This window comes from Leuresthes tenuis, unplaced genomic scaffold (genome assembly GCF_036924035.1).
Source record: "Leuresthes tenuis unplaced genomic scaffold, fLeuTen1.0.hap1 SCAF_11, whole genome shotgun sequence".
Taxonomy (NCBI): domain Eukaryota; kingdom Metazoa; phylum Chordata; class Actinopteri; order Atheriniformes; family Atherinopsidae; genus Leuresthes; species Leuresthes tenuis.
The window spans coordinates 3,043,478-3,063,526 of NW_027325365.1; the positions used below are offsets into that span (position 1 = coordinate 3,043,478).

Genomic DNA, 20,049 nt, shown 5'->3' on the forward strand with positions numbered 1-20,049 from the left:
ATCTAATTTTAATGAATCAAGACATGTCACTGGGGGTGATGTCATTGTGTGAAGTGAGCGTGAGTTAGTAAAGGATGATAAAACCATCTATAACAGCCTGATGCTCTTGTTGCTTTCTCGTCTCACAGTTGCCTGCAAACAGAGAAGAACGTCTCGTGCTAATGTAGCTCATCATTTACTTTTAACCTGAGCTCACGTCACAGTGTGTGTTAGCAATGATCATGACTGTATCCTCTCAATACATTTTCAAAAACTGCACCATGATATTGTACAAAATACAAGATATATCGGCTTGTTTCCCTTTTCCAAATATAGAGTTACGTCAGTGAAAAAAGTTAATTTAACAGCTTTTATATGACAGCAACTTTTTATGTAAAGATATCAATGTTCGACATCTCCTCTACATTCCATGTCTGACATTTTTCTAAACAATGTAAAGTTCATTACTGTTGATTTAGCCAAAAATGCTTCCAAGGATGTATGAGGGGTTGGACAAAGTTCGTCTTCATCGGCTTCCTGTCCTTTATAGCATTGATTTTAAACTTTTAATATTTGTTTTTAAAGCTCTTAACGGCCTCACCCCATCGTATTTATCTGAGCTTTTAACTGTCTGTAACCCTGGTCGAGCTCTGAGGTCAACAAATCAACCTTTGTTGGAAGTGTTCAGGTCAAAATACAAGCCCTGGGGTGACCAAGCCTTTTCTGTTGCTGCCCCCAGGCTCTGGAATAAGCTCCCCCCCGAGATGCGTCTTATTTCTGACCTTGGCCTCTTTAAATCTAGGCTAAAAACATATTTATTTCAGATGGCTTTTAATACCCAGTAGTATGGTGACACTTTTATATTATCTTATTCAATTTTGCTGTATTTTATTGCGTTTACTGTTATTTTATTGTTTTGTACTTATTCTTTTCTTTATTTATTATCTGCTGTAAAGCACTTTGGTACCGAAATGGATTGTTGTAAAGGGCTTTATAAATAAAATACATTTACATTTTACATTTACATTTACCACAGTCATGATAAAGACCACATCCTACGCAACTTTCTACGAAGTCCCTCCAGTCATGAATTTTTACAGTCAAGTGTTAAAAATATATGGTTAGAAAGTAAAGTTCCTGGTTAAAGTTACTCCCCTAAGGTTGCTGCATGGATAACGCTCCACACAAACCATTTCCAACCAGAGATTGTGCCTCTAACACATGTGTGGACATGTGGCTAAATGCACTTATCACACATATTTTGATGAAACTGGGCTGTTAACTTTCTTTGGTCTGGAACAATCATTGTTTGTGAGTCTACAATATTTAATTTAATTGTTTTTGTTTCAGGAAAATGTAATTAGTTGATATCATGAAGCAGCTGCTTTGTGCCGAACGGCTGTCCCGTTGCGCTGGTGTCGTACTGATTTCAAATTTTCCTGCAGTATCCATCTGTGCTGAATAAGGACTTAAAAGTAACATGCTGCTGATGCTTTTCTTTCCCTGAATGCCAACTAAAGAACATAAACTCTATATGTGATGGCTGTACACTTCATTAGGTACACTAACTGGAGAAAGAACAAGATGAAAGGCTGAATTAGTCATTTTAAGCTGTAAAGCTGTGCATCTTCATCTGCTGCTTGTGTGGAACAGACATCCTCAGAGAGACTTATTCTACATAATGCATGGACACTGAGTGGTCCGTCTTCAGTTAGACCGTCTGCTCCACCGAGCAGGACAGATCTGGGTCAAAGACACTGTTTCTCAGAAGTAAAAGGCCACCAGAAACTTTCAAAAAAGAACGACTTCATGTGTAATGTGGACTCCAAAGGTTCCCAATGCAGCCAGCACGCACATGTCTTCATCAGCTCATGTATTGATTGAGCTGCGGTCGGGATGCAGGTTCAATGCAAAATAAGTAAAAACACTGAGAAGCTGAACTTTTGATCTCAAGTGACTGTAAAACTCATGCAAGGTTGATATGATTCAAGTTTTCAAGATGAGCTCCGATCGCAGAGATAATGCTGAAAAACAAGTCTTGATTTATAATATCCTGCTACCTGACCGACGGATTGATGGTATAGAAAATGGATGGATGGATTTATAATATAGTTTTTTCCTGATTGTATTACTTCATGTTTTTATCTGTAGTTTGAAACACGGTTGGTTCATTTGTGCCTGATGGTGTATTGTATTTGGACACTTCGTATACCAGCCCCATCCCCATATTGGCCGTTCAGTCGGGTATTCGTTAGGTTCAACTACTTGTCCAATGGCTTACTCACACTTATTTCACTATAATTGCCTCAATTCTGCGTCCATTCTGACTCTGATGAAGACACTTTTGTGTTGAAATGTCTTGTTGTTCAGTTAAAAACAGCAAAAATCATCTCCAACCACCTTTATTCTTTGACAGTTTAAGTACTTTGGGAAACTCTTATGAAAGAGATGTGGGCTGGAGGGGCTGGTGGCCCCTTCTTCTTCATATCTTATCTTTTTTTCCACTTGCTGCCTATCTAAAACAAACTGGTTTGGTTTAGGCATTAAAAACTAGTTGAATAGGGTTTGGAAAAGCTTGCCCTAAAGCACACCCTCTCAGATCATCTCCAGCATGTTGCATTAGCAAGGTTTCCACATACCAGCAAACTGAATCTGAAGCAATCTTTAAGAAAGCCACAAAAAAGAAATGTGAACCAGTCACAACTGATTCAAAGTAAATAAACGAGGCTGCAGAAGGTCCCTAAATCACATCTCATGTGATTACAAACGCTGCTGCCTCAGAGGCGCCCTGTGAATCATAGCAGCCTCCGAACGAGGAGGTGCACTTCAGCTGCATTAACTCAAAATCTTTCCAACACCGCAGGTTGCACAGTGAGTGGAAGTGCTCATCAGCTTCATACACTTTAAATCTGTTAATATTTCCACATAGTTCTTGGTGTGTTTATTTGAGCCCACCGCTGTGAAACAATCAGAGCTCAATGTTTGCTCTAATTCAGCTGTTTTCTTGAGCTCATTCATCATGGATGTCCCACGGAAAAATGTCAGAGTTTTAATGTTTACAAATGAAAGCAACTATTCCTGTGGCACAACCTAAAGTTAACAGAGTCCATGAGCTATTGTGGATATTAAAGGTGGGATTATTGAGAAAGAAAGGTGGGAATACTTCCAGACCAATCAGAAATGTTCAGCTCCAGAAGTACCTCCCCATAGCTTCAGGGTAGTTTCAAAAGCACAACCTCCTGACCGGAGCCCCTTTTGGGTGTAAATGTCTCCCCTGGAACTGTTTTTATCCCCTTGTTCCTGTTGTTGCAACTTCAGTGTAAGAGGAAAGAAGCCCCTGCAAAAAGCTGGTTTCTGGAAAAGGTCCCTGCTGTGAAAATGCAACTTCAGGCTGACGGTATAGGCAACACTGCCAATGGCTGCAGCAGCTACAAGAGCGACTCCAACTAGAAACAGTTGATGAGTCAAGTTATGTTTTTCTCCCTCATGTGCATCACATCTTCTAAACAGGCACAACCACCCAAAGAAAGCATGTAAATGTCTGGTTCTTCCATTCACCTTTTTATAGTAACATCCTGAGCATTAAAAACAGAAACAAAAACCATGACTTGTGTCTTTTTCTGTCTTTTCCGAGTCCATCCACTTTTAATATGCACAAAATATGAAGGAAACCTTCCAGTCCCACATGACTTGAGCACAATTCACGTCCATCTGCACAAATGCAATGATTTATATTAAAAATAGCAGTACAGGAAGTAGAAGGAAGCAGGCCTGTTATCCTATCGTCTTCAATTGATTGAGTGCTGTGTGAAATGCACACAAATACAGTGTAGAAATGACCTTGATTTGATACCAGGAGTCACACTTTTAAAAGGCATCCTGGACCAGAACCCGAGAGACGCTGTGACACAGACAAAAGTTTAACAACACAAGACATTGCTGCTGAATATGAGGACTTGTTGTTCCTGCCCTCAGCTGTTTTTCCTGTCAATAAGTGTTCACTTTGCTGGCCCTCCTTTCACTCTATCAGGGTGAAGAGGGCTGTGGTAAGTGGCCAGCGGCATGCTGGGAGGGTGGGCGGCGAGGCTGTGTGGGTGGGTGGTTTGTTATGCCTGCCAACTGCTCGAGTGCAGTGATGAATGCTGCTGGGAGATGGAGAGCTACACCGGATGAAAAGGAAAGCAGAAAACACCGGATGGGTGTATTTATTACATTCACGATTATTTTCATTATCACGTTTGATTATTTAATTACACTAATTAATCAAAAAGGAGATGTTTCAACACCCATGGTGCTGTCTTTAATGTCTTATTCTGTAGAAATAGAAGAAAAATGCAACACTGGTTCTTTTATATTTGGCATTTTGCTGTTACTCAATAATTCATTTCCTGTTAATTTACAGTCTAATTTATGCATGCATTTCATATTTGAATGTGTTTTGGGAACTGTTTCTGGCCATATTGTAATGAGGAACGCCCTAAAAGCGCAAGCTTTCACTGTTAAACTCAACCAGGCACATTTCACATTTATGTTTCTGTCTGGCTGTGGGTGAAGGAAGCGTAATCCACTTACTCTCCACATAGCTCTTCCTTCTGTGACGGCAGAAACAGTGGTTGATGGACATTAAATACACCCGAAAAATACAGAAAGCACAACGGCTGCATAAAATATGCCAGAGAGTTGTGGAGCTTATTGATCCCAGCAGGAACTCTCGTGAACTCTGTTCGTAACAAGGCTGTGGTTAGTTAATTTACACATGCAGACCCTGCCCTTCATAGGGGGTAAATTGGTGTTTTTGCAACCGTGGGAAATGGAATTTGAGACAAAAGTGAAGACTGCCCTTAGGTTTTATTTCATGCATTTATATGCAAATTGAGTTTAAATGTTATGAATGCTCTCAGCTATATAAGAAGCTTTTGTAGACAGGTGTTTCAGTTAAGAATGCATCAAATTGGCATGAATTGAATTATCTAACTAGAAATTATTGGTTGTTTTCTTCAGTTATTTTACATGTCGGAGCTTTGTCTCAAACTTAACACATTTTCAATGAGATCTCCACTGTTCTTCAGAAGAATATAACTGTCAGGTCAGCCTTACCTCAGAAAAACAGCACCTGAACACACCGCAAAGACCACGTCCAACTGCCTGCTATGACAAACAATCTACCCTTCTGCATGAGAACCAAACTCTGGAGCACAGAAAGGGTCTATTCACTGTATTCAGCCTGTGTAGATTGAAAAAAGTAAAAACTCTGAGTTGGATTTTAAGACATCGTTGAAGTTTTGTGTCACTGGAGGATGCGGTTGAGGAGAGCTTTGCTGGGGGAGTGGCTTTGGCAATGCTTTCTCTGTTTGTTGTGAGAGAAAAACGGCAGATGCAAGGAGAAAAAGGAAGGAAGAAACCATGCGAAATCACAGCTTTTCTGGTTACACTGAACAGCCAATGAGAATTATTTGTCTAACTGGCTGGACAACCGAAAAATGAAGTGGTCCCAGTAGTGTGCCTGTGTAGAAATCCCTCTATAAGCCCCCCGATAGCCGCCAATAACAACAACACAGCAGCTATGAGCTAACAGAGCTATAGCACACGTTCATTCATTCATTCTTCTTAAAGTATTGGTGAAATAAAGACAGATAATGCCTTATTTAGAGGCTGCATCCTCTAAGCCCCGTTCACTCCGTTATATGGATCTCCAGTTATCTAAATATCTTCTGAAGGACGCCGACTTTCACCAAACTGTTCTCGGTGAGTAGATGAACGTATTTCATGCCAGAAATAAGGTCCAGGTTTAAAAATACCGGAGTTCCCCTTTAAATAACAAAAAAACGAGAGAAACAGACGTTCACGACAATCCAAACATTCCTGATGGGTGAGGCCCCGAAACCCAAAACACCTAAATCTAACCAACCTGTTTACCTCTTTGTTATATCCTGAATGTAGCATGTAGAATTTTTCATTATAAGTACCCTTTTAAAACTTTTTATGAGCCTAAAGTGTTTGGTCTACCATTAGCATGAGCTCCAAATATGATCAGCTTTTCCTCGGTTCTTTGTACATTTTAATGGGTTTTCTTTTGTTCTGTTTTTGATCTTTTGGTTTTTTAAATTCAGAACAATCCTTTAGTGTTTTTTTGGGCTTGAAGATGTGTTTTAGTTTGGGCTGAGGGGTATCAATGCCTTTTTTGTTGCTTCAAACAACTTTTGCTTTTACACCCCAAAGCTATTTGTATGACATTAAATTTGTATGAAAAGTGCAATAAGAACACAATCTGATTGATAAAATAGAGGTTTCTATGTGTAACTACAATGAGTTGGTTCATGAAGGACTTGATTATTTGTTGTGTGAAGAGGAAAGAGGGCTGACCAGCCTTTGGCTCTGCTTCTGCTCACTTATATCAGGATTTTTTAAGGCAGATGTAGATCATTTTGGGGCTTGTTGTAACCTAAACCTTTGAGGCTTTATCATGAAACTGCTCAGTTTTTCACTGTGGACCAACATAGATTTACACATTTTGGAGAGAAACTGAGCTGGAACAGCAGATCAAAGTCTATTCGTTTATGACTAAACTCACAGAGGACAAAAAGAGCATCTGGATCTACAATAACAAGGAGGAATAAACTAACAATTGTAGTAATTTAAAGTCTCAACCTATTTGGTCACATGAGGCTTTTGCAGTAATGAAAAAGCCTGTTGAAATTTGCTTTAACTTTTACATCCTTCAGCTGTGTTTGTTCATCACGGGGAAATAAACTGTTGAATTATTCAGATACACTTTGAATTTGGTCCATCATTAAAACAGAGGGTCCCAGCAAAAAAGCAGAGCTAAAAAAAGGATGATGAACTGTGACTGCCATGAAAGCTGATGTGGTCGGTCCACATTTGGAGGAATTCGTGGGAAAGAGTCTGAACTACACGCCGCCCCGGATGGACTCAGCGACTGTTCAGACTGTGCTGGATGCAAACGCCATGAAACCATGTAGGAATGTTTTTAGGAGCAGTCATATCAACAGCACTACAAAAGGGGAATACAATGGGAGTCTTTCAGACTGCAGAGCTTTAATGTCTGATGAGCCTTTAATCAGGTGTTCCAGCTGCTCTCTCTTGATCACATTTAGTTTTCTAGCCTCAAACATCTTCAACAAACCCTCTTATGTTTTACTGTTTCTGGGGACAAGCATGCTAACAGTCAGACAAGACAAAGCTCACCATTGCTTTTTGTTTTTTTTGACTCTAGCGGCCTTCATTGGAAAGGTGCTCGACAGGAGAAGAGGGCAGAGAGATGGGGGGGTTTGAAGCAAAGAGCCCCGAATCAGGTTTGAGTCCCAGCCGCCTCTTTATTTGGGACACCTGCTCAACTAGTTGAGCTTACCAGCGTCCCAGCTCCTGATTGTTGATCTTTTGAGTTAATAGAGCCAAAGCTTGATATGTGCAACACATGGAAGCCTCAGTACTGGCTGCACATGCGCAGTGAAATGTGCACGTTTATGCTGTTAAAAAGAGCAGAAGGAAAACTTCACAGTAGGAATTTGGATTGAGAGCATCCAGGTGGCTCTAAATGATCCAGATCATGAAGACTGGACTCTCAGTTGTGACAAAGATCCAGTTTGAGGAGATGCAATCCAGACAAGCCTCGAACAGGCTTGAAAATGACCATCAAGAAAAATAGAAAAAGCACGTTTAAAAACCTGAAACATCTCCAGACAGTGGAGATATAGATGAAAAACCCTTACAGAGAAGTCAGCAGTTACAGTTAATTGCAGTTATACATTATCAGGCTGCAGGTTTTCTGTCTGTCCAATTAGCTTCAGGTATTTTTTGGGGCACCCTGAGAGGACTGAAGGAGTTCCAGCTCTGATCCAGATCCTCGTTTAACTTCAGCTGGAAGATGCTTGCACATAATGAGGATTTTGCCTCCACTGAAATGCAAAGCCACTGTGAACAGAGGGAGCTCTGACAGCCCCCTGAATGCTATGAATCTGACTTTTAATGCAAATATGGGCAAAATGTCTTTCAAAATCCTCTGGTGTAGCCGGCCTGATTCTAATTCATGACCTCTTTCTGTTTCAGGCCTCGTACAGTGAAATGAGACACCGCGGTCATGCTGCCAACAGGGTGCTGAACAGTGTATCAGGACCGAGATTTGCCCCATTTCCTGTCACTGGCCGACAGTGTGAGGAGCCCTGTGGTAAACGCAGTGACAGTGGCGTGTTAAACAGGACATCAGAGCACTCAGAGTGGCATGACTTCCTCTGCAACATAAAAACAGCAGCAGAGGAAAATGGAAGACAGTAAAACTGGAATTAAGTGAGTTGGTTCTGCTTCGAGGTGGCCACCGTTTGAACCAGCCACAAGTTATTTAACTTAATGGTGGAACCTGCTGTGCATTTAATCAGCTGGGGATTCAGGATGGTGGGATTCATTACACGGCTGATTGAACAATTAATCCGTGTATTTTCTGAGGGGTGACATGAGGGGCTCAGAGAATCTGAGGTTGAAGAGCAGAGGCAGAGATTTATCAGCTTAGGCCCAGGGAAGCTAAGCTTTGATGATCTGTGGAAGTATAGAAAATAATTGCTATAAGGATCATATTGTTTTCTGGACTGGTGTCTCAGGTTCACCAATCAATCAATTACTGTGATCATATCTGGTTAAAATAGAGGGATTTCCTTGCGTTTTCATACAAAAATTTGCTTTTTCCCCCCCCAGGTTTACAGAAACAAACCCCAAGGAGCTCCATGTTGATCTTTTTTAATATATTTCTCGTTTTGCATTTAATCTTTAGTTGTAATGTAACAAAACAGGAACAACAGCAGATAAACATAAAGTAAAATCCATATACGCTCACAGTAAAGCCTTAGATATTGTTTAACCCAAAATGAGCTCTGAGAACATTGAATTTAATCAGTTTGGGTGATATTTCCAATTGGCAATGTGAACCATGCAGTAATTTAACAATATTACTTTTTATTAATGTGAAATTAAATTTAAATTTAATTTAAATAGATTTAGGTTGCTGTCCATGAATTTAACATATAATGATGTAAAAAATCAGTTAATCTTACTTAATAAAACATGCAACCTGGCTGCCTTAAAACAAAACTGTTGCATCGGCAGTCAGCAGTTCAGCCAAAACCAATCAAATTAATAAATTATGAATAAAAACCTAAGTTTTTATTATTAATTGAGTACTTTTATGTTGCTTTTGAAATTGAGTTTGACGACGTCTTCCATCACTGATTCGCTGCATCGTCTCCTAAAGATTTGTCCTTCTTTCCTGCCGGGATCATCACTGTAAACACGTTTTTTCTTTCTTGTAAAGAAAGTTTTGTAGTTCACTTCTTTTGCTGCCTTGAGTAGAATTTTTCACCCGACTTGGTGCAGCTTTGATGAGCTTCTTTAAAGACTAAAGAGAACAGCAGTCACCGAGGTAAAGTGGAGCTTTAACAGCAAAAAGCACTCCCCGTCGCTGCCTCTCCTCCCAACTCAGCCATAACGTTGCAGATTGACAAACGCAGTGATCCACGGCAACAGGTGGCAAAGGGTCGTTACCGGGGCAACAGAGGCACTTTGCATCAGCTACAGGACGGCAGCTGAAGAGAGGAGGCCGTCAACAACAGAGGCTTTTGAGTTCAGGTGAGTTTCAGAAGGAAAATGCATCTGATGCAACAATCAGAAGAGTCACTGGGAGTCCTGGTGCCTCCTCTGAGAGATGATGTGTTATTCTTTAATGGGCATATCTGCAGGAGAAGCAGTAAAATTGATCTTAATCATTACTGTTTTAACTTTGGAGGCTGAAACAAGAGCTCCTGTTTTCAGGCAGGATCTGAAATAACAAGAATCGTCTTTTATCTAAGTCTGACACAGCTCTGAATGTAAAGGAGCCAAAGTGACGTCCTTGTAACACAGACCTTAAGCCCACCCAAAGTCTATTGAGTGTCTGAGTGATCATTAGGAGGCAATAAATGTCAAATATTTTACTGTGAGTCGTCTAGTGGGAAACATAAATGAAATGGAGTAGAGGTGCAAGACTCATAATGAGCCAGAGAGGCGTCAGTGACTCAGTTTTTAAAATGAGTCATCGATTCAGAGCCGAGACGCTTTATGAGCTGTGCAGTGAACCCGAGCAGGTTGGAGGAGACATGCAGGTGGACGCTGATACAGGAGCGCCGGCAGACTGTGGACATGCAGACGGAGCGGCAGACGTGCCGGTTAACAAACAGACAGGCAGAAACCTCAGGAAAAGCCTGCGTGAAGTTAGCTGGCAACAGACACAATCAGGTGTATAAATAGTAAAGGAAAGAATATGTGGCTGCAGAAGAAATCTGTGTCGTAGTCGAAGAAGAAGTCAAATGTTTTCTGGTTTGCAATAGTTTAAAAAAGCCTTGTTGCTGGACTCATTTGAACGTTGTAAATTTGTGTAGATTTTGAGGATGAGAAAGAAGAGATTTTGTCTGAGTTTTCAATAGATTTCGGTTTGGTGGTGACTTCAGGGTAGAAGTCAGGAAATACGTTACAGAGAAATGAACAAATTCTAAGTAAAATAACTGTTTCTGGTTGGTGAGCTCAGAGATGGACTTTTCTGCTTGTATTTATATGAATATCTTAACTTGAAATCAGCTTGATTCTTATGAGTTTACAGAAGATTTCATTTTGGACGACAAACTATCTGTTTGTCCAACGCTGGCAGCTGTGGACAAGTTTATGTGTTACAACAGTCAACAACGGCTCCTGCTGCAGATAAAACCATCAAGTTATCCAGTCATCTGCAAAGTGTTCCCATTATCAAACTGTTTCCCACAACTTCTGATGGTGCATCAGTTGTTCCGCACTGAATGAGTCAGAAACTATGAAGCCAGAGAAAAATATCTTTAAGATAGAAACAAACCTTCTGGACTTGAAACTCGGCCGACACTTTGCAGAAAATAAAGTCGAATAACTGAAATGACGACCAGCAGATACAAGCATTCAAAAAGAAGTAAAGGAGTGAAGATGGACTGGAATCACTCAGTTTGTTCAGCTGGAAGAAAGAACTTCGAAGTGGTTACTTTCCATCACAGCACCTGCACTTCCAGGTGTGTTTTCAGTGTTTTCTGACTCCAGGCGACTTCATTCCACTCCCTTTATCATGAATAAAGAGAAATAAAACAGCTAAAAAACGAGAACATGAGGGCATCAACTGTGAGCTGCACTTTTAACCTTGCATGCATACAATAATCGGGTTTAGAGGTCATGTGCCTGCATCCATGTGCGCCCGTGAAGCCCGTTTCCCTCCCTCTCCTTCGGTTCAGGCCTGCTCTCCCCTCACTGGGCTGCAGCAGGAAGATAAGACGTGGGCCAAGCCTCCTCAGATTGTTGTGCCAAGCTTGCAACACTTTATCTGCATAACATTCAAACAAGATTAAACACTCCATCCAGCCACTGTCAGCATGCTCTGACAACACCACTGCTGGATTAAGTAACAGCCTCCCAACAAAAGGGCCGCGTCCGCGGTTCTGTGACACGTCATCAAATTGGGATGATTTCACTTCAAGAGAAGAGAAGATTATTTCAGAAATGTCATCAAGCTGAAAATACGTCCAGAAAAAAGCTGATAAAATGTTTTTGTCCTGCTGGGAAAATCTGCATCCCCATATTCAGATAGATGCTACATCTTAAACGTGTCATTAAACCTCCAGACTCCAGAGATTCCAGTCTGATAGGATCTGTTGGGCTCTTTGGGAGGCGTCCGATCCACAGAGACCCCAAACCACACCCCACAGCACCCAAAGCATTTAAGCCCGGTCCCTCTCTGGCCTGTTATGGAATGTTTTTACAGCTTGTAAACATGCCAAATGATCTTCATGTCTAAATGTCACTGCTCCATCCATGTAGGTTGAAATTGAGTTGAGATCTTGATGTTGGGAAAGCTGACAGTGACGTAAAATAACAATAATAATCAATCTTTTCAATCAAATTCAAGTAAAGAACAACGGTCAACTTCTTTTGAAGATGTAAGGAGCAGGTAGAAGTAAAACATAGTATTGTGCACATGATAGTTTTCTTATAGGAGAGTATTCTTTAATACTGTGCACAGGGTCACATGGCTTACATGCCAAAGATGTCACATCAAATTCATCAAGATGTGCGTCAACGCAGCTTTATTTTACGCATGGTCAGAACAAACCAGAAACTTTATGGGCAACTTCAAACCTCCGACAGCAGTCTGAGCCTCCAACTTACACAGGTTGTCAGTTATCTAGCCCATAATATCCCTAAATCATGATTTTCTGCCTCCGGTATTTGACAACCTAAACTCTGAGCGTCCTCCCAGCAAACTGCTCATCCAGTGAAAGTGCAGCCAGGATGTGTAATGAGGGCTGATGGCGTATCGGCGCAGCGATAGCTCCCATGTGCAGAGGTCTGTTTGTGACAGCAGCAGGATGACAGACAGCACGAGAGCGCCAACACGCCGGGCGAACCTTTTGTGCACGGCCGTCACTCAAACCTCTCACTGTTCTGGAGCACAAAGCCAACGATGCTCCAGCTTTATTCATCTGCCGAGCACGGCCACATCTTCCATTATGAGAACAAAAAAAGTGATGCAGGACTGATAATGGAAGCGTATTCCTTTCCACAAAGTCACAGCAGTCGACACAGAGAAGGAAGCAGATGATAGTTTGGTTGGTGATACATTGCACTGATTAGTTATAACACTGCAAGTGCTTTTTGGAAATCAAAATCTAAAAAAGAGCTGAATAAAAAGATGTATCGGAAAAATATTTACTCAAACAGAAGGTTCTACATGCTCTGAGTTTACCAGGACAGGAGGTTCAGCTCATTAAGACCTGAAGCAAAGCATCAGTAAAAGACTTCCCATGTATGGAGGTCACTTCAGGTCTGCACCTTCTGTTACTCCACTTCTTAATCTAATGTTTCATAACACGGTTCATTGCGTGAGATAAGTAAGGCAATTTTGGTCTTTATAAAATTTCAGACCAAAATAGAATTTTTTGGTTATAAAGAGACAGAAATTTGAATAAAAACCTGTTTTAAATGGTGGTAGTCGAATGTTGGTTTGGTCCCGTTTCCCTTCATCAGGTCCAAATGTCTTACCGTGATTAATGAAACCATGAATTCTAAATCAAACTAGCAAATTATAAAGTTAAATGTCAGCATAAGGTGAGTCATGCAGCCAGACTGCAGCACACGAGTTGTTCTGAGAACGGCTGAAGAAGAATAAAGCTAATGTTTAATTACAATGCTATAATAGCCTCAGCCATTTCTATAATGGACTGTAATAGTAAAGCACTCCTCACCTTTCAAAGCAAATCATTTTTAAAACTTTCAAAGAAACACGGGGGGCCCTTCCACTCTGAATCCCATTTTCGTCCATCAGGAGAGGAAGTTAACAGGAGAAAAGTTGGGAAGTCGGAAGAGAAACCACCAAGACACACAGCTGGGTAAGATTTCATGGGACAGGGACGAATCCTGCCTTCAGTGCAGTCATCCGGTGTGTCGTGAGCTCTAAGATGGTGGTCTGACCAGCTCTCAACCATCAGACCCCGCCCCCTGGCAGGTAAAGGCTTGCTGGAGCTGACGATGAGAAGATGCGCAGGTCAGAGTTTGCTGCTTCTTTTCAGATCCCTGCTTCTCTTTTCCAACAGCTTGCACTTTAAGAGATGCTCTAATCATATCCATGATGTTAGCGATACTGTAATCAGGCCACCTGCCTCTGTTTGTATGGCTTGGTGGGATTTCAGGCGTATTTAATAGAGCTGGAGATGAAAGTTCATCAGTCAGGAAACCCTCCCCTGATGCTCTAACTAAATTATGCTATTGCAGATATTTTACTCAAAAGTTGCTCATCTTTGATAGTGAGAGTAGAACAGTACATGTACAGAGTTCATACCCAACCACTGTGAACCTAAAGGTTTGGTCCATGTAGTTATATGTAACAAACATAGTATGAAGATGGACCAATGTGAAGCAGAACAGTGTCACCAGGAATGTTTCAGCATGGATCATCTACAGCATTCACCAAATGTGCTACAGTCCTGCAACCACTGCCTCCTGAACACAGCTTTTTAGCTAAAGCTTGGTACATATATGGAGACGTTTGAAGGATGGAGCTACGAATAACAGCACCACCCAAATGGAACAATCAACGGAGTGATAGAGAACCTTGATATGTGGCTGTGGACTATGGTGCTTCTAAGACTTTACTTCAGGCAACAATCGCCATGATGAAATGAACATGAGCGACCTGAGGAGAGCCGTCCTTCCGTGCTTCGTGCTTACAGCAGAGTTTCTGTAGGTCGGATTTATAGGTACACAAAGCCTTAATGCTTGATTGTGTGTGACTGGCATTAATGTTGCCACAATAATCAGTCCCATGATTTAACCGTCTTTCTGCAGGAGCAATGGAGCTGCAGTTCAACACAGTAACAAAAACATGTCATGCGTTCGTTTTTATTCGTCTTTACACATCTGAGTGCCGTAAGGATGACTGATAGATTAACAGTCAGGGGATGTTTTTATTCTTTAAAAAAAGTGAGAAAATGATGTGTTTCAGGGTTTTTTCTGCATATTTATGTTGAAATGAAATCATACCAAACCTTTATGTGCCATCATGCTGTCGTTTGATAAATGCTTCATTAATCAATATTCACTCACACAAATAGTTAAATAACTCAGCACAAGATATTCTATTGTGTTTAAATATTAGGCATGTTATCGACACATTTGGTAGCAAATCTAAGACTTGACGTGTCAGTAATGGAGCTGGAAGTTTCATTAAATCATTAAATTCAGCTTAACAAGCTTTAAATGTTCTCACCATTCTGCACATACACAGTCAGGAGAGATGATGCATTGTTGCTCATTACTCCTCTGAAAAGCCAGTGCTTTGACAGTAAAAAGCCACTGGCTGTCAGCACAGCTGCTGCTGCTCTGCATGTGCTGGTGGAGGCTGCGGATACGATTACGGCTCTGACCACAGCTGCATTTCCGCTTGGATGTACAGAGTCATGGATACGAACACGCAAAGCACGGCCACATGCACTGTAACTGCAGCAGGAGAACTCGATGGACTCGATCCAAGACAGCTGCTAAGCTCTCACAACCATCATCAGTGCACTGATTAGGACACATTTCAGGAGGCATTGACTTTCCTTCAAAGAGACACTTAAAGAAAACCACACAGACTTTCACATGACTGGTGATTAGACGACTCACCCAAAGCAGCGGTCATTTTTCAGAAACAAGGAAGGTGTGAGGGGGATAATTGCTGCTCGGTCATCCAGCAATGGAGCCTTAAATCTAAATATGATTTCAGACGTCACTATTGCTGCTGGAGAGAATGCCACCTTGTACAATGATTCATGCATCCAGCCTCAGCTTTCAAACACAAGGCAAAAACAGATCTATTTTAAAGCAAGTTGTGATGTTTCCTGAACCCTAAAAAACTGGCTCTGATGAGGTAACCAGGGTAACCAATCAATGAGTGAAACAGTGTGTGAAAATGATGGAAGTCTATATGAAATTCTCCCTCCTAAATTAAAAGGAGGGCTTTTATTACCTCTTCAAACTTATTTTTTTAATATGTAAATAAAATACATAAAGAAATCTTGTCCAAGATAGCATTTTATTTAAAAAATGCCATGAGATATGACAGGAACCTCCAGTTTCCTCAAATGTTTTAAGGACACACCATGCTGATATATGCCAAGTTTTCAGCTAATAGCTCTTTGAGAATCACCTTGTTGCTGCAGAAATCCTATTTTCTGTCCGTATGTACAAGAACTGGACTGAAAATGAGCAAAAAAATGAGCAGAAAATGTCCAAAGACCTTCAGAAAGCCTGTAGAACTATTTATTAAGACCACTTGGCTGCTTGGAGAGAAACAGAAAGAAATGAAGGGTGAATCAACATTTTTACTGCATGTCAAAACACCCTCTAACTGTTTTAATCTTTACATTTCATCAGTGTTCTTTGTTGTATGGAATCTTAATCAGGAAAACATTATATATGACTTTCTGATGGAGCTGGAAGTGATATGAGAGAAATTGTTTCATCATTTTGTGGGATTTTCCTTTAAATAAGCAGAAAAGCTGTTCGGAGTGTTACTATGGCTCACGTTCCCCTGTGTGATTGGCTGTGAATCTCACTCATATCAAGACACACACGCCACCTATCACTATCCGTCAAGCGTGCACTCTTATGGGCGAGCGCGCCGGGACGAACACACTATTGATTACAAACTGTATTTCCTTGATGCACACACGCACAAACAACGGCTCCCACTCTGGCAGCCCCTCTCTGCTCCGTTACATAAAGCTAATCAATGCACTGACTGCTATAAATAATTCAGGCTCTCCACCATCCACCAGCGGCTGAGAGGCGGCTGCTGGTGACGGCACTGCGGAGGACCGGAGCCGGGCAGGCCCTCCTCCCTCAGCAGCTCGGGCTCTGCCTCCTCCCCATCAATAAGCTCTCAGCAGCAGCCTCCTCCTCTCCCTCCCACTGCCTCATCACTCACACCTTTACAGGCGACATATGGCGGTGAGCGATGCGAGGCGATCTACCTTCACCTGGACGGGAAGAGGAGAGGAAGCAGGAGGGGAGGGACGGGGATCGTCCGCAGTTTTTCACCCGGGTGCCGAAACTAACACAAAACAGCGTTTTCTGCACAGAGAAGCGCGCCTTCCCTGTCGGACCGTTTCCGCTTGTTGCTGCTCAGCAAACAGCCAGGTGGAGATGATGGATACCTGCAGCCCGGATATGTTTGTTTGAGATACAGTTCACGCCTAAAAACCCGTGTGCACCCTCACACCTCATATTCACCTCGCTAAAACAATCTGAGCTGCAGCTGAAATGCAAATCACATCCTCAAAGAAACCGGCAAGCAACGCAAAACAACAAGCAAGCCTCCCGCCGCCGCCGCTCCCAGCGCGGCTTCTGGGAGGTTTTAGCGCACGGTGCGTTTAGTTTTACTGACCTGATGAGTCTGGATAGAGCGAGGTGGTGAAAGGGCTCCCGACCAGTCTGCAGCCAAACCCGTTTGATGCCTGTCCTATATCCCGTCTCTCTCTCCACCACCCCCTCCTGCGCACAATTACCTCACAGCCTCCTCTCTGCTCCTCCAAGACCGGAGAGAAAGAGCATATGCTGACAGATACTCAACGACAAGATGTTTCTGCGCAAAATAAGACAATTTTATGCAAGGTTCTGTGTTCACGGTTTTTGTGTGCAAACTATGCAAAACCTCACGAACGGAATCGAGCTTCTCAAGTAAAAGTGAGAGCAAGTTTTTGAATTGCCTCGTTTCTTAAATGGGATTTACTCTCAAACCTCATCCCTCTTAATAACGTGGCCCCTTTGTTTGCTTAAATGTCTCAAATTAGTCATTTAAAAAGTAGAAACAGTGGAGTTTGACTTCTCATGTGGCTTTTTCTGGATCTTGTTGGGGTAATGGTTAAGGGCTGCTCGGTTTCATTATAAAACATGAAACAGGCGTGTGTTTGTGAAGATTCTCAGCCACCCAGGACTTGGTAACCATACGAGCTTTAATAAGGGCAACTGGACTTCCTCTTGGATCTTGAGGATGATCTGTTGCAGCAGGTTTGATTCGCATGGGGCCAGCCTCATAAGGCAGAGAAAAGGGGGAATTTCTACCATGCAGTAGAGTTTTAAAGCCAATTCGAGGCTTCTGGGGTCTGCTTCCACGCAAGACTGTGTGACATAATTCTGTCATACGCACCAGCACACAACAGTTGTCCATGTGTCTCCACAGCCAGCTGCATGCAACCAAATACATTTGAGAGCACTGTCTTCACATGCACCTGCATCAGTTTCCTATTCAGAAAAAAAAATTGACTCCTGTTTTGAGGACAGAAGGGTTGTTATTCACAGCTCTGCAATGCTTCACTGAAGGTGTTCAGGACTGAAAACCCAGCAACATATTTCTAACACCTACGCACGGTCCACAGTGCAGAGCATCGCAGCGTCACAATAAAGATGAAAAACACTGTACAGTGACTCTGGATTCTGTTGATTTGGCCAAAAAAGAGAAATGAAGGCGTTAACCTGCAGTTGTTTTCCACTGTCCCTCATCCTTGCATTTCCTTACTTTTGTTTTTTTTGCTTTCAATGAAGCAGATGAACAGTTTAGATGTTAAAACTAGATTAGCAGGTATGGAAAATGAATGAAAGTGACACTATTGGACATGGGAACAGGCCCTTCCATGAGAACCTGAAACGCAGAATGAAGAGAACTCACACCAACCGCGAACCATAGAGAGGTAGGGAGAGTTTTTATAGATTAACTTGAAAATTACACATAAAATTCAACATGGTTTATCAAATGCCAGGTCTTATTAAAAAGAATCTGTCCGTTTTATGCTTTAGATTCAAATCCCTTTGTTGAGTTTTTTATTTCTTCTCCTTGAATAGTTTGGCTGTGAATAACTCCCAGAACAATGGACTTAATATTTGTTGCAGATATTTTGCTTCATGGATATCTTCAGAATTACAATATTTCATTAATAGTATGATTATTACTTCCCCAGCCACTGCTAAATGCATGGATAATAGAAGCTGGTGCAGAAATGACAATAACATTAATAAAGATGGTTCAAGATGCTGTCCCAGTTCACACTGATGAATCTTTCTGATTGGATCCCACCACAGATTTGACTTAAAAGCCGATTTTTAGTTTATTTCTTGAGGCTTTACAAGCACTGCTCGTCTGACCAGTGAAACCCACCTCAGAATAATTGCCAACAAGCATCTGGTAGCAACCAAGGTCCTCCTGAGTCCTCACCAACCTTTCACAGCCTCACAGCAGCTGCACTTATTGAAATAAGATGTTAAAAATAACAAGAGCTTCATATACTGCAGTGTATTGTTTGTAATTTAATGAAAGCCTCAGAACGAGATTCAGAACTTTAGGCAGAACAGATGCTCAGGGAGCAGACGGTGCGTTAGAGCTTCATAAATAAAACCAATTCTGCTGCTGCTTTCAGGTGTCATCAGCTTTCAGAGCAGCCGGCGCCGCGGCCCGTGTAGCTGGGGGCTGCTGACGTGCAGCCCGGTGGAACACTAATGCACTCATTGTTAAAATGTCATTACCAGCCTCATTTATCACAGAGCAAACACACACACGCACATATACACAGTGTGCAAACAGACAGGACAGGTGCGGCCTGCTGCAGGTCACCAAAACAAACCCGCAATATTCACCCTGAAAACAGCAAATGGTTCGACAGTTTTTAAGCTCAGAACACTAAGTTTAGAGATAAAGAGCAAAAGAAAGTCTAAACCTCACATGCTGTGATGATATACAGTATAGTATGTGTGCAATATGTGTTTAATTTATAAATAAACAAAAGAAAGAAAGAATTATGAACAGAATTCATTTTAAGATGGCGGTGAAACAAAAAAGAGAGAAAGAAAGGTAAAGAAACTTGACTTTTTTTACCTGCAAACATGTCCTCATCTCACCAGTTCACTTCATAAATAACATTTCAGACAACAGCTTGGGAATGCTCTCTGCAAACCAAATGTGTATTATATTCATAAATGGGACTGAGACACGCTGTTTTCAGAGGAATCTTTAAACTCCAGCCGCTGATGTTAAAACTTCCTTCATAAAACTGTGAATGCTGCTTAAAAGTTCAGCTGAAAGCAGCAAAAGTGAATGTGTTGCATTAAAAAACACCAAAGCAAAATGAGAATAACACTGATGAAGTTCTTTTACTTCACATCCATGTTCCAGCTCAGTTTTTAGTTGCTTCTCTTTAACTGGGAAAACTTTATTCTATACTGGCTTTCAGAGTCCCTAACAAAGCCCCGAGCCCCTGACACATGCTACCAGTAATAGGCTGCAGAAGTACTGGTCCTCTGGTCCTAGGCTCTGACTCAGAACCAGCAGAGGATCCACTCTGGTGGAAAAAGGTGCATCACATTTATACAAAGCAGTTCCTCTCAGTTGTGTCTTATGACCCATCAGAAGTGTGTGGTGGTGTGTTTCTCTGCAGATTGGCTGTTTGTTTGTACAACCTTGTTTCAATGAGTATTAGAACTACAACAAAA

General features: G+C 41.6%; 2 protein-coding genes across 3 annotated transcripts in view; one reads left to right on the forward strand and one right to left on the reverse strand.

Moving 5' to 3' along the window:
• The window catches only part of LOC140317688 (complexin-2), a 52,794-nt gene extending 35,714 nt beyond the window's left edge, over nt 1-17,080 (reverse strand). For both annotated transcript variants that reach the window (XM_072395169.1, XM_072395168.1), the window contains exon 1: nt 16,955-17,080. The gene's annotated coding sequence lies outside the window, so the exon portion shown is untranslated. The remainder of the gene's footprint in view (nt 1-16,954) is intronic.
• Nucleotides 1-20,049, forward strand: part of hopx (HOP homeobox) — a 404,275-nt gene that overhangs the window by 90,236 nt on the left and 293,990 nt on the right. The window lies entirely within an intron of this gene.